This window comes from Heterocephalus glaber, unplaced genomic scaffold (genome assembly GCF_053883595.1).
Source record: "Heterocephalus glaber isolate CG9 unplaced genomic scaffold, H.glaber_assembly_v1.0 deba00001613, whole genome shotgun sequence".
Classification (NCBI taxonomy): Eukaryota; Metazoa; Chordata; class Mammalia; order Rodentia; family Bathyergidae; genus Heterocephalus; species Heterocephalus glaber.
The window spans coordinates 2,030,210-2,041,015 of NW_028258384.1; the positions used below are offsets into that span (position 1 = coordinate 2,030,210).

Consider the following 10,806-nt stretch of genomic DNA (forward strand, 5'->3'; position numbering starts at 1 on the left):
CTCTCTTAATCAGCGTGGGTTTCAAATCCACTTGGTCTGCAAAGAGGATAGCTTCTCCTTTTTTTCAGATTCCCGGCAGATGGAGTATTGTTTTCCACTCTTTAACTCAGTCTATGAGTTTCTTTTTGAATTAAATGTGTTGCCTCTATGCAGCATATTGTTGGATCTTGCTTCTTGACCCATTCTGCCAGTCTCTTTCTTTTGATTGGTGAGTTGAGACCATTAACATTGATGGTTATCACTGATACATACTGAGTTATCATTGTCATGACTTTTTCTTTTTGTTATACTCTTCCCCTTTGTTTTTAATTTCTTGTTGAGCCTGGTCGATTCATTCTGCTGGGCTTCCTGGGGTTGTGATCCTCAATGTCTGTTCCTAGAATATTGTGTAAAATTCTTTGGAGTGCTGGTTTGGTATTCATGAAGTTCCTAAGGTGCTCTTTGTCATGAAAGTATCTTATTTCTCCATCAATTTTGCAAGATAGTTTTGCAGGGTACATCAATGTGGGTTGGAGGTTGTTTTCCTTTTGGGCTTGAAACACATCACTGCAAGCTCTTCTCGCCTTGAGGGTTTGTGTTGAGAAGTCTGCTGTGATTCTGATGGGCTTTCCTTTGTATGTGATTTGTTTCTTTTCTCTAACTGCTTGTAGAATGTTGTTCTTCTGTTGGGCTTCTGGAATCTTAACAATTATATGCCTATGTGTAGATTTTTTGTGATCCAAACTATGTGTAGATTTTTTCTGAAAACTTCTGGGAAGTTTTCTGCCATCACTTCTGGGAACAGTTTTTTTATGTCATCTGCACTCTCTCCTGTTTCTTCATTGACTCCAATCAGTCTTATGTTATTTTTCTTTGCATCGTCTAATAGCTGCTGGATTGATTTCTCATGGTCCCTTACAATTTTAAAGAATTTTTTTTCCTGGTCACTAATTGCAATCTTATCTTCTGTACCTGAAATTCTGTGTTCACATTGGCTCATTCTGCTGCATAGACATTCAATGGTGTTTTTAATCTCCTGGAAATCTGTTTGGATCTGTTTTATGGATTCCACTTGTTTCCTATGTTGGCATTCCGTCATGTTCCTCAGGTCCTCTTTTTTTTTATCTGTATCCTCTCTAGATTTATTAATCATGTCTTGCACTATGGGCACAATCTCTGCTGTTATGTGAGAAATTACTTCTGATTTCATTTTTTCCAGATCCTCTTTCATTGCTAGTTCAGGGAGTTCAGGTAGTTGAGTATCAGAGTGTTCCCTCTTGTTTCCTTTTAAGGTTGCTCTAGGTGATCTGGAAGTCTGGTTCTGAGGCTTGTTTACATGTCTTCTCATTTTGACGGGGGTGTGGGGGGTGTTCATTGCACCCATGTGGCTTACCTCCTCTGTTCTGGGAGCTGTAGCATGCCTACCCAGGAGTTTCCTCCAGGCTGGGAAGTGCAGCATTCCTACCTGGAGGTCTTCTCCATGCTGGGAGCCATGGCATGCCTACCCAGAAGCCTCCTCCTGGCTGGGATCTGTGGCATCCTGACCTGGAGGCCTCCTCTGTGCTGGGAACTGTGGCACACCTACCAGGGAGCTTCCTCCAGGCTGGGAGCTGTGGCATGCCTACCCAGAAGCCTCTGCCTGGCTGGGAGCTATGGTACACTGACCTGGAAGTCTCCTCTGGGCTGGGAGCCATGGCATGCTGACCTGGATGCCTCCTCTGTGCTGGGAGCTGTATAATCAAAAAAATTAATAAAGAAATATCAGCAGAACCATACCTTTGAACAAAATGGACTTAATAGATATCTAAAGAGTATTGTACCCTGCTACAAGAGAATACACATTCTTCTCAGGAACACATGGACCTTTTTCCAAAATTGACCACATACTAGTCTAAATGCTGATTAAATGAATACAAGAGAATCTACACCATCCCATGTCTACTATCAGATCATAGCACATTGGAACTAGAAATCAATTGCAAGACAAGGAACAAAAATTTTACAAACACATGGACATTATAAAATATACATCGGTGCTGGGCATGGTGGAACATCCCTGTAATTCCAGCACTTGGGAGGCTGAGGCAGGAGGCTCACCCTGAGTTTGACGCCACCCTGGGATACATAGTGAGTTTGAGACCAGCCTGATCTACATAATGAGACCCTGTCTCAATCCCCCATATATATATATATATAGACATCTGAACATTCAGTGGGTCACAGAAGAAATCAAGTAAGAAATTAAAGAATTCCTAGAATTAAACAATAATGCCAGTACAACATACCAGAACCTATGGGACACAATGAAAGCAGTCCCAAGAGGGAAGTTTATTGTTGTCAATGTTCATATTAGAAAAACAGTAAGTTCAAATAGTCTAATGAGGCACCCCAGGATACTCAAAGAAGAACAACAATCCAAATATGAACCTAGTTTACAGAGTGAAATCATAAAGATCACAGCAGAGAGACTAAAGAAACAATAAAAAGAACTAATGAATCAAAGAGCTGGTTCTTTAAAAGAATAAACAAGATAGACAAACCTTAGCCAAACTGACCAAAGCAAGGAAAGAAACCACCCCTATCAATATAATTAGAAATAAAGGCTGAGCACCACACCACAGGAGCTCAGGCCAGACCATGGTAATGGCCACAGTGGCCCCTCGGCTGGCAGGGGACAATGAGGAGCAAGGGGAGCGGTGCAGGGTGATGCTGCTGCACCGTGCCTGGTTTGGTGGCCGTGGCCAACTGCACAGCCTGCTCATAACCCTGACTTCTAGGAACAAACCAAAATCACTCAGATATATTTACACTTTAGTCAACAACAACAAAAGAAACATTAGATAGGACATCTAGGTGACCAGATACCTTGAGACTGCTTTGCTACGAAGGTACACAAGCACTAAGCTGTTAACGGGTATCTCATCATCACATCACGGTGATCTGTCACACTTACCCCCAAGTATCATCTGTCATCACATCACAGCAATCTGCACTACAATTAGCCCCAGGGCACTTATGGAGAGTGATCATGGAAAAGTCCTGGATGCTGTGGAACTTCATCGAAAGATGGCTAATAGCCTTGGCTTCATGGTCTCAGGCTCTCTGCCGTATTTCTCTTTTACCGTTAATAGTGACTTTTCATCTGTATGGAGGCATTATCTTACTTTTGTTAATATTCATATCAATAGCAGGTATCCTCTATAAATTCCAGGATGTGTTGCTTTATTTCCCAGAACAGCTGTCCTCTTTACGCCTTTATGTTCCCATGCTCACTGGTATTCCACATAAAAACATTTTCATCAGAACCAAAGATGGAGTAAGTCTGAATCTTATTTTGATAAGATACACTGGAGACAATTCACCCTACTCCCCAACTATAATTTATTTTCATGGGAATGCAGGTAACATAGGGCACAGGTTACCAAACACACTGCTTTTGTTGGTTAACCTCAAAGCACATCTTCTGCTGGTTGATTATCAAGGATATGGAAAAAGCAAAGGAGAAGTCAGTGAAGGACTCTGTTTAGATTTGGAAGCTGTGCCTGACTATGTGATGACCAGACCTGACATTGATAAAATGAAAGTTTTTCTTTTTGGTGGTCCCTTGGGGGGTGTGGTGGCTATTCATTTGGCTTCTGAAAATTCACATAGGATTTCAGGCATTGTGGTGGAGAACACATTTTTAAGCATATCGTATATGGCCAGCACTTTATTTCCCCTCTTCCCAATGCATTACCTCCCTTTGTGGTGCTACAAAAATAAATTTTGTCCTACAGAAAAATTTCTCAGTGCAGAATGCCTTCTCTTTTCATCTCTGGACTCTCTGATCAGTTAATCCCACCAGTGATGATGAAGCAGCTCTATGAGCTCTCCCCAGGTCAGACTAAGAGACTGGCCATTTTTCCGGATGGGACTCACAATGGGACTCACAGTGCCAAGGCTACTTCACTGCACTTGAATAATTCATCAAGGAAGTCATCAAGAGTCATTCTCCTGAAGAAATGATGAAAACTTCATCCAATGTGACAATTATATAGTGTCTCCCTCTGACTAATGCATTGTATTTTAATTTGTGCAGAAGGATAAAGAATGTTCCTTTCCAGAAGCATGCTATGTTTTATTTGTCTGAAAGTGACATTAAACTTAGAAAGGGCCTCAGTGCCCCTTTATGATGATCCAGGTCTTTTTTTTACATGTGAAGAACTGTAATTCTTGGGGTTATTTCATACATTTTCATCAAAACTTTGAATGTGGGTATGTATCCATAATTTTAGTTTAATATGTCAGTATAATAGAGATTATTTAAAAGTTTCTTGTTGCTTAAGTGGTATAATCTGTTACACTTAGGTTAATAGCTGGGTGTGGAAGGCGATGTGTAAATGAGAAACCTTTGGGGACAGACAGGGACATCTGTGGACACCAAAGCAGGGTCCCTGTTCCCAAGGGAACCCACCAATCCAGCCCGTGACAGACAGGCACATCTGTGGATGCCAAAGAGGGGTCCCTGCTCACAGCCCACACCCAGGCAGTGATCCACTGCCCCCCCACTCCTCTGGCCTCTTGGCTGTGCTGTCACCTGGTTCCACACTACAAAGAAACAGAGGACATTGGACCACCAGACCACTGTACTGGGTAAGTTGGAGCGATCATCACCTACCATTGGAACCAGACTATCTTCAGGGAAAGGGCAGCTGGAACCTGAAGTACAATCCTGCAGAGTTCAACCCTACAGGAGGACAGGGAGCTCAACTTGGGACTTGAAGCCAGAAATCTGTCTGAATCTCACAGGTCTGTGACTGGCTTGCTGAGACTCATTGACTTATATCTGCACACTGCTACCCGCCTGGTCTATTGTGACAGCAGAGACATACCCTGAAGGAGGCCCTCCATTCTCATTTTTAGTTTTTATTTCCAAAATTAGTATTAATGGTTTGTTTTTGTTCTTTCTCCTCTTATCTTTATTTTTTTCTACACTTTGCAAACTTTTGTTTTTCTCTCCTTTTTTTCTGCTTTCTTATCTCTTTCTTTTCTCTCTCTCTTACACTCACTGTCTTGCTGTCCCACAGTGTTCATCTCCCTTTTTGTTCCTGTTCTGGCCCTCATTCGGATTTCTTCTTTATTTTTCTATTATTCTCTTTTTCCTTCTCTCAGCTGTGTCCTCTGGCCTCACTGCTAACCTTCTCCTATCCTTCTACCTATCTATCCTTTCCTCCCCAACTTCTTCTAACTCCCCATCCCAAAGGGTAAAGCTGTTATATTGCAGAGTTTATTTGCTATAAACATATGTTGGGTTGGTCCTCGATTTTGATTTAATTCATACAGTTAAAGGTGACAGATTAATAACTACCACAAAATGTCATTTTCAAAGATGTACTTGATGCTATACTGTTGCTGATTGTATCATTTGGGCTAAGATGTTGTGATTGCCTTCCTGGTATAATGAAAATGAGATAGCCTCAGAGTCATTAGAGACTCAAAACCTAAAGATCAGCTATATCTGGAAGACATATCTGAGAAGCAATCATTCCTTAAGGGTTCTAATTACAAGCAACAAAGATACTTACAATAAGCAATTTCAAAGTATCAACCCAGGAGTTAAACCAAGGACAGTACCAAAAACAAAACTGAGAAGACATTTAAGCAAGGCACAAACTCAGACTTCCACCCCACCAAGGGTAAATCCTGGGGGAAATGAGGTGGAAAAGTCCGACAACCAACCACCTGGACACCTTGAACTGATAGCACAGAAAGTAACAAAACAGATGAATGAGGCTCTAGAAAAATTCAAAGCAGAAATAATCTCCCAGATATCTACAGAGATGGAGAGCAGAGTGAAAGATATGATTAGAGGATCTAGGACAGAAACATATAAAAAAATAGATGAGCTCAGAACCATGCTGGAAGCCATGAATACCCAGCATGAGAAAGAAATGGAAACCATGATTGCCCAACATAAGAAAGAAATGGAATCCATGAAACAGATTCAAACAGATATTCAGGAGATTAAAAACTCCATTGAAAGTATCCACAGCATATTAAGGGAATCTGAAGACAGACTATCAGATTTAGAAGACAGGATCGTGGTTAGACCATGAAAATAGAGATTTCTTAAAAATAGTTAGGGACCATGAGAAACCAATCCAGCAGCTGCCAGATGATGCAAGGAAGAATAACATAAGACTGATAGGAGTCCAAGAAAACACAGGAGAAAGTACAATTGACATAAAAAAAACTGTTCACAGAAATAGTAGTGGAAAATTTCCCAGGCAGAGGTAGAGAACTGGACATACAGGTAAGAGATGCATAAAGAACTCCAAGCAGGCATGACCAAAAAATATCTACATCTAGACATAGAATAGTCAAGATCCCAGAAACCCAACAGAATAATAAAATCCTGCAAGCAGTTAGAGAAAAGAAACAAATCACTTACAAATAAAGCCCATGAGAATCACAGCAGACTTCTCAACACAAACCCTCAAATCAAGGAGAGCCTGGAGTGAAGTATTTCAAGCTTGAAACGATTGTTTTAGACTGTTGTAGACTGCATTATCCTGCAAAATTGTCTTTCAAAATTGATGGGGAAATTAGATACTTCCATGCCAAAGAACACCTGAGAAATTTCATGAACGCCAAACCAGCACTACAAGCAATTCTAAACAATATCCTAGAAAAAAACAATGAAGGTCCCAACTCCATGAGGCCCAACAGAGGGAAGCCACCAGGCAAGGTAAGACACTAAAGGGAAAGGGGGAAAAATAAGAAATAAAAGAGTCAACAAAAGTGAAACATCATGACAAGGATGAATCAATATCTATCAATTATAACCATCAATGTTAATGGCCTCAATTCACCAATCAAAAGAAATAGACTGGCAGGATGGATTAAGAAGCAAAACCCAACAATATGCTGTATACAAGAAACACACCTAACTCAAAAGGAAATTCCTACACTGAATGTAAAAGGATGGAAAACAATTCTCCTCACCACAGGAACCCAGAAAAAAGCAGGGGTAGCAATCTTAGTTGCAGACAAAGTAGATTTCAAACCAAAACTAATCAAGAGAGACAAAAATGGTCACTACATCCTTGTGAAGGAAATGATCCAAGAGGAAGAGATGACAATCCTAAATATATATGCACCAAATATGAATGCCCCCAACTATACAAAATAAATATTAATGGACATGACAAACCAAATAAGCTCTAACACAATTGTAGTGGGGGACCTCAATACCCCACTATCACAAATAGACAGATCATCTAGACAAAAAGTTAACAAGGAAATTCTAGAACTGAACCATGTTACTGAACAAATGGACTTAATAGATGTTTACAGAGTGTTCCACCTCACAAAGTCGGAGTAAACATTCTTTTCGGCTGCACACGGGTCATTCTCCAGAATAGACCACATGCTAGCTCACAAGACATGTCTAAATAAATGTAAAAGAACTGAAGTTACCCCCTGTATATTATCAGACCATAGTGCAATAAAATTGGAGATCAATAACATGAGAAACCGCAACCCCCCCATAAACACATGGAAACTGAATAACACTCTCCTGAACAACCAATGGGTCACAGAAGTAATTAAAGAAGAAATTAAACAGTTTCTCCAAGAAATGATAATGCCAGTACAACATACAGGAATCTATGGGACACAATGAAAGCAGTTCTACATGGGAAATTCATAGCGGTGAATGCTAATATTAGGAAAACAGAGAAAACTCAGATGAATAACCTATTACAGAACCTCAAGCTGCTAGAAAAAGAGCATAAGAAATCCAAAGCTCATACAAGAGAGGAAATTATAAAGATCAGAACAGAAATCAATGCAATGCAGACTAAGAGAACAATACAAAAAAATCAATGAATCAAAGAGTTGGTTTTTCAAAAGAATAAATAAAATCGATAAACCTTTAGCCAACCTTATTGAAAAAAGGAAAGAAAAGGTGCAAATACATGCAATTAAGAATGAAAAAGTTGAAGTCACAGCACACCCAACAGAAAACCAGAGGTTCATCAATACCTATTTTGAGAATCTGTACTCTAATAAAATGGAAAACAGAGAGGAAATGGACAGATTCCTAGATACATATGAATTGACAAAGTTAAATGAAGAAGATATAGAAATACTAAACACCTCAATTATAATAACTGAAAATCAAAATGTAGTAAAAAATTTACCGTCAAAGGAAAGCCCAGGTCCTGATGGCTTCACTGCTGAATTCTACAAGACATTTAAAGAAAAACTACTCCCATTACTCTTTAAACCCATCAAGGAAATTTCAAGGGAACCAAGGCTTCCAAACTCATTCCTGGAAGCAAGTGTTACTTTGATTCCAAAACCAGGAAAACACTCAATCCAAAAAGAGAACTGCAGGCCAATCTCTCTAATGAACATAGATGTAAAAATCCTCAAGATACTAGCAAAAAGAATACAGAGGGTCATCAAGAAGATCTTACACCCTGACCAAGTCGGATTTATCCCAGGGATGCAAGGATGGTTCAATATTCATAAATCAATAAACATAATACACTATATTAACAGAGTCAAGGACAAAAACCATATCATCATCTTAATAGATGCAGAAAAGGCATTCACCAAAATCCAACACCCATTCATGGTTAAAAAAAAAAAAAAAAAACCTACAGAAAATTGGAATAAAAGGTCTTTATCTCAACCTGATTAAGGGTATCTATGAAAAACCAACAGCCAACATCATACTAAATGGTCAAAAACTGAAAACTTTCATGCTAAAATCAGGAACAAGACCAGAATGCCCACTATCACCACTCCTGTTCAATATAGTTCTGGAAACATTAGCCACAGCAATTAGAAAAGGGAAAGAAATAAAAGGAATAAAGATAGGAAAGGAAGAAGTTAAACTGTCATTATTTTTTGACAATATGATACTTTACATAGAAGACTCAAAATACTCAACCAAAAGACTTCTAGACTTAATTGACAGATTCAGTAGAGTAGCTGGATACAAGGTCAACACTCAAAAAACAATAGCCTTCTTGTACACAAATAACAGACTCACTGAGAGAGAAATTAGGGAAACAATTCCTTTTACAATAGCATCCCAAAAAATGAAATATTTAGGAATCAATCTAACAAAGGAAGCAAAGACCTCTACACTGAATACTACAGCACTCTGAAAAAAGAGATCAAAGAGGATGCAAGAAAATGGAAAGACATCCCTTGCTCCTGGGTAGGAAGAACCTGCCAAGTATGGAAGTATGGCCATACTTCCAAAACTACTATATAGATTTAATGCAATGTCGATTGAAATTCCAATAATATACTTCACAGAACTAGAGAAAACAATCCAAAAATTCATTTGGAACAAGAAGAGGCCTAGAATAGCAGAAGCAATTCAAAGCAACAGAGACATGGCTGGGGGTATCACAATCCTCCATGTGAAACTATACTACAAAGCTACTGTGAGAAAAACAGCATGGTACTGGCAAAGAAACAGACCCGAGGATCAGTGGAATAGATTAGAAGATGCAGAAACACCTCCAGACATACTCAGCCACCTCATCTTTGACAAAGGAGCCAACCACCCTCACTGGAGGAAAGATAGCTTCTTTAATAAATGGTGTTGGAAAAACTGGATTTCAACCTGCCAAAGATTAAAACTAGACCCATACCTATCACCATGCACTAAACCAAGAATGTAGTGGATTAAAGATCTAAATATTAAGACAGAATCACTAAACTTGCTGGAAGATAAGTTTGGTAGAACTCTTGAAGACATTGGCATAGGAAAAGACTTTATGGAAAAAACCTCAGTAGCATGGGAACTAACACAAACAATCAACAACTGGGATCTCATCTTATTAAAAGCTTCTGCACTGCCAAAGAAACCACCAACACAGCTAACAGACAACCTACAATGTAGGAAAAAAATTTTACCAGCTGTACCTCACAAAGGACTACTATCTAGAATATATAAAAAACTGAAAAAATTCAGACCCCTCAAATTCAAAGACCGAGTTCAAAAATGGGCATCTGAAATGAACAGACATTTCTCAGACAAGGAAGTAGAAATAGCAAATAAACATATGAAAAAATGTTCAACATCACTGGTCGTTTGAGAGATGCAGATGAAAACAACACTGAGATTCTACCTCACCCCAGAAAGAATGGCTGCTATTATGAAATCAACCAATAACAAATATTGGCAGGGGTGTGGGGAGAAAGGAACCCTTCTCCATTGTTGGTGGGAGTGCAGATTGGTCCAACCACTGTGGAAATCAGTATGGAGATACCGCAAAGAATGAGGCCTAGAGGTCCCATTTGACCCAGCTATTCCCGTGCTGGGTATCTTCCCAAAAGAATTAAAAGAATCATACCACAGTGATATATGCACACCCATGTTTATAGCAGCACAGTGTGTACTAGCTAAAATGTGGAAACAGCACAAGTGCACATCAACTGGAAACTAGATAAAGAAGATGTGGGTTTTTTTTTAATAAAATGGAGTACTACTCAGCCATAAAGAATGAGAAGCTAGAGAAATTTATAGCTAAATGGTGCATACTGAGGCCATACTCTTAAGTGAAATAAATAGGACACACGTGTAAATACTGAATAGTTTCTCTAGTGTGAGAAACTGAGAGTGTAAATAGGGATTCTTAGAATTGTTTGGAGTGCTGGTTTGGTGTTCATGAAATTTCTCAGGTGTTCTTTGTCATGGAAGTATCTAATTTCCCCTTCGATTTTGAAAGAAAATTTTGCAGGATACAACAGTCTAGGTTCGAAGTTATTTTTTTTAGGGCTCGAAAAACTTGACTGCAGAGTTTCCTTGAGTTGAGCGTT

The 10,806-nt window shown here is 39.3% G+C and overlaps 1 pseudogene; it reads left to right on the forward strand.

The window, feature by feature from the left end:
• The first annotated feature begins 2,898 nt into the window (after nucleotides 1–2,898).
• LOC101723937 (protein ABHD13-like) lies at nucleotides 2,899–4,016 on the forward strand (annotated as a pseudogene).
• The last annotated feature ends 6,790 nt before the right edge of the window (nucleotides 4,017–10,806 follow it).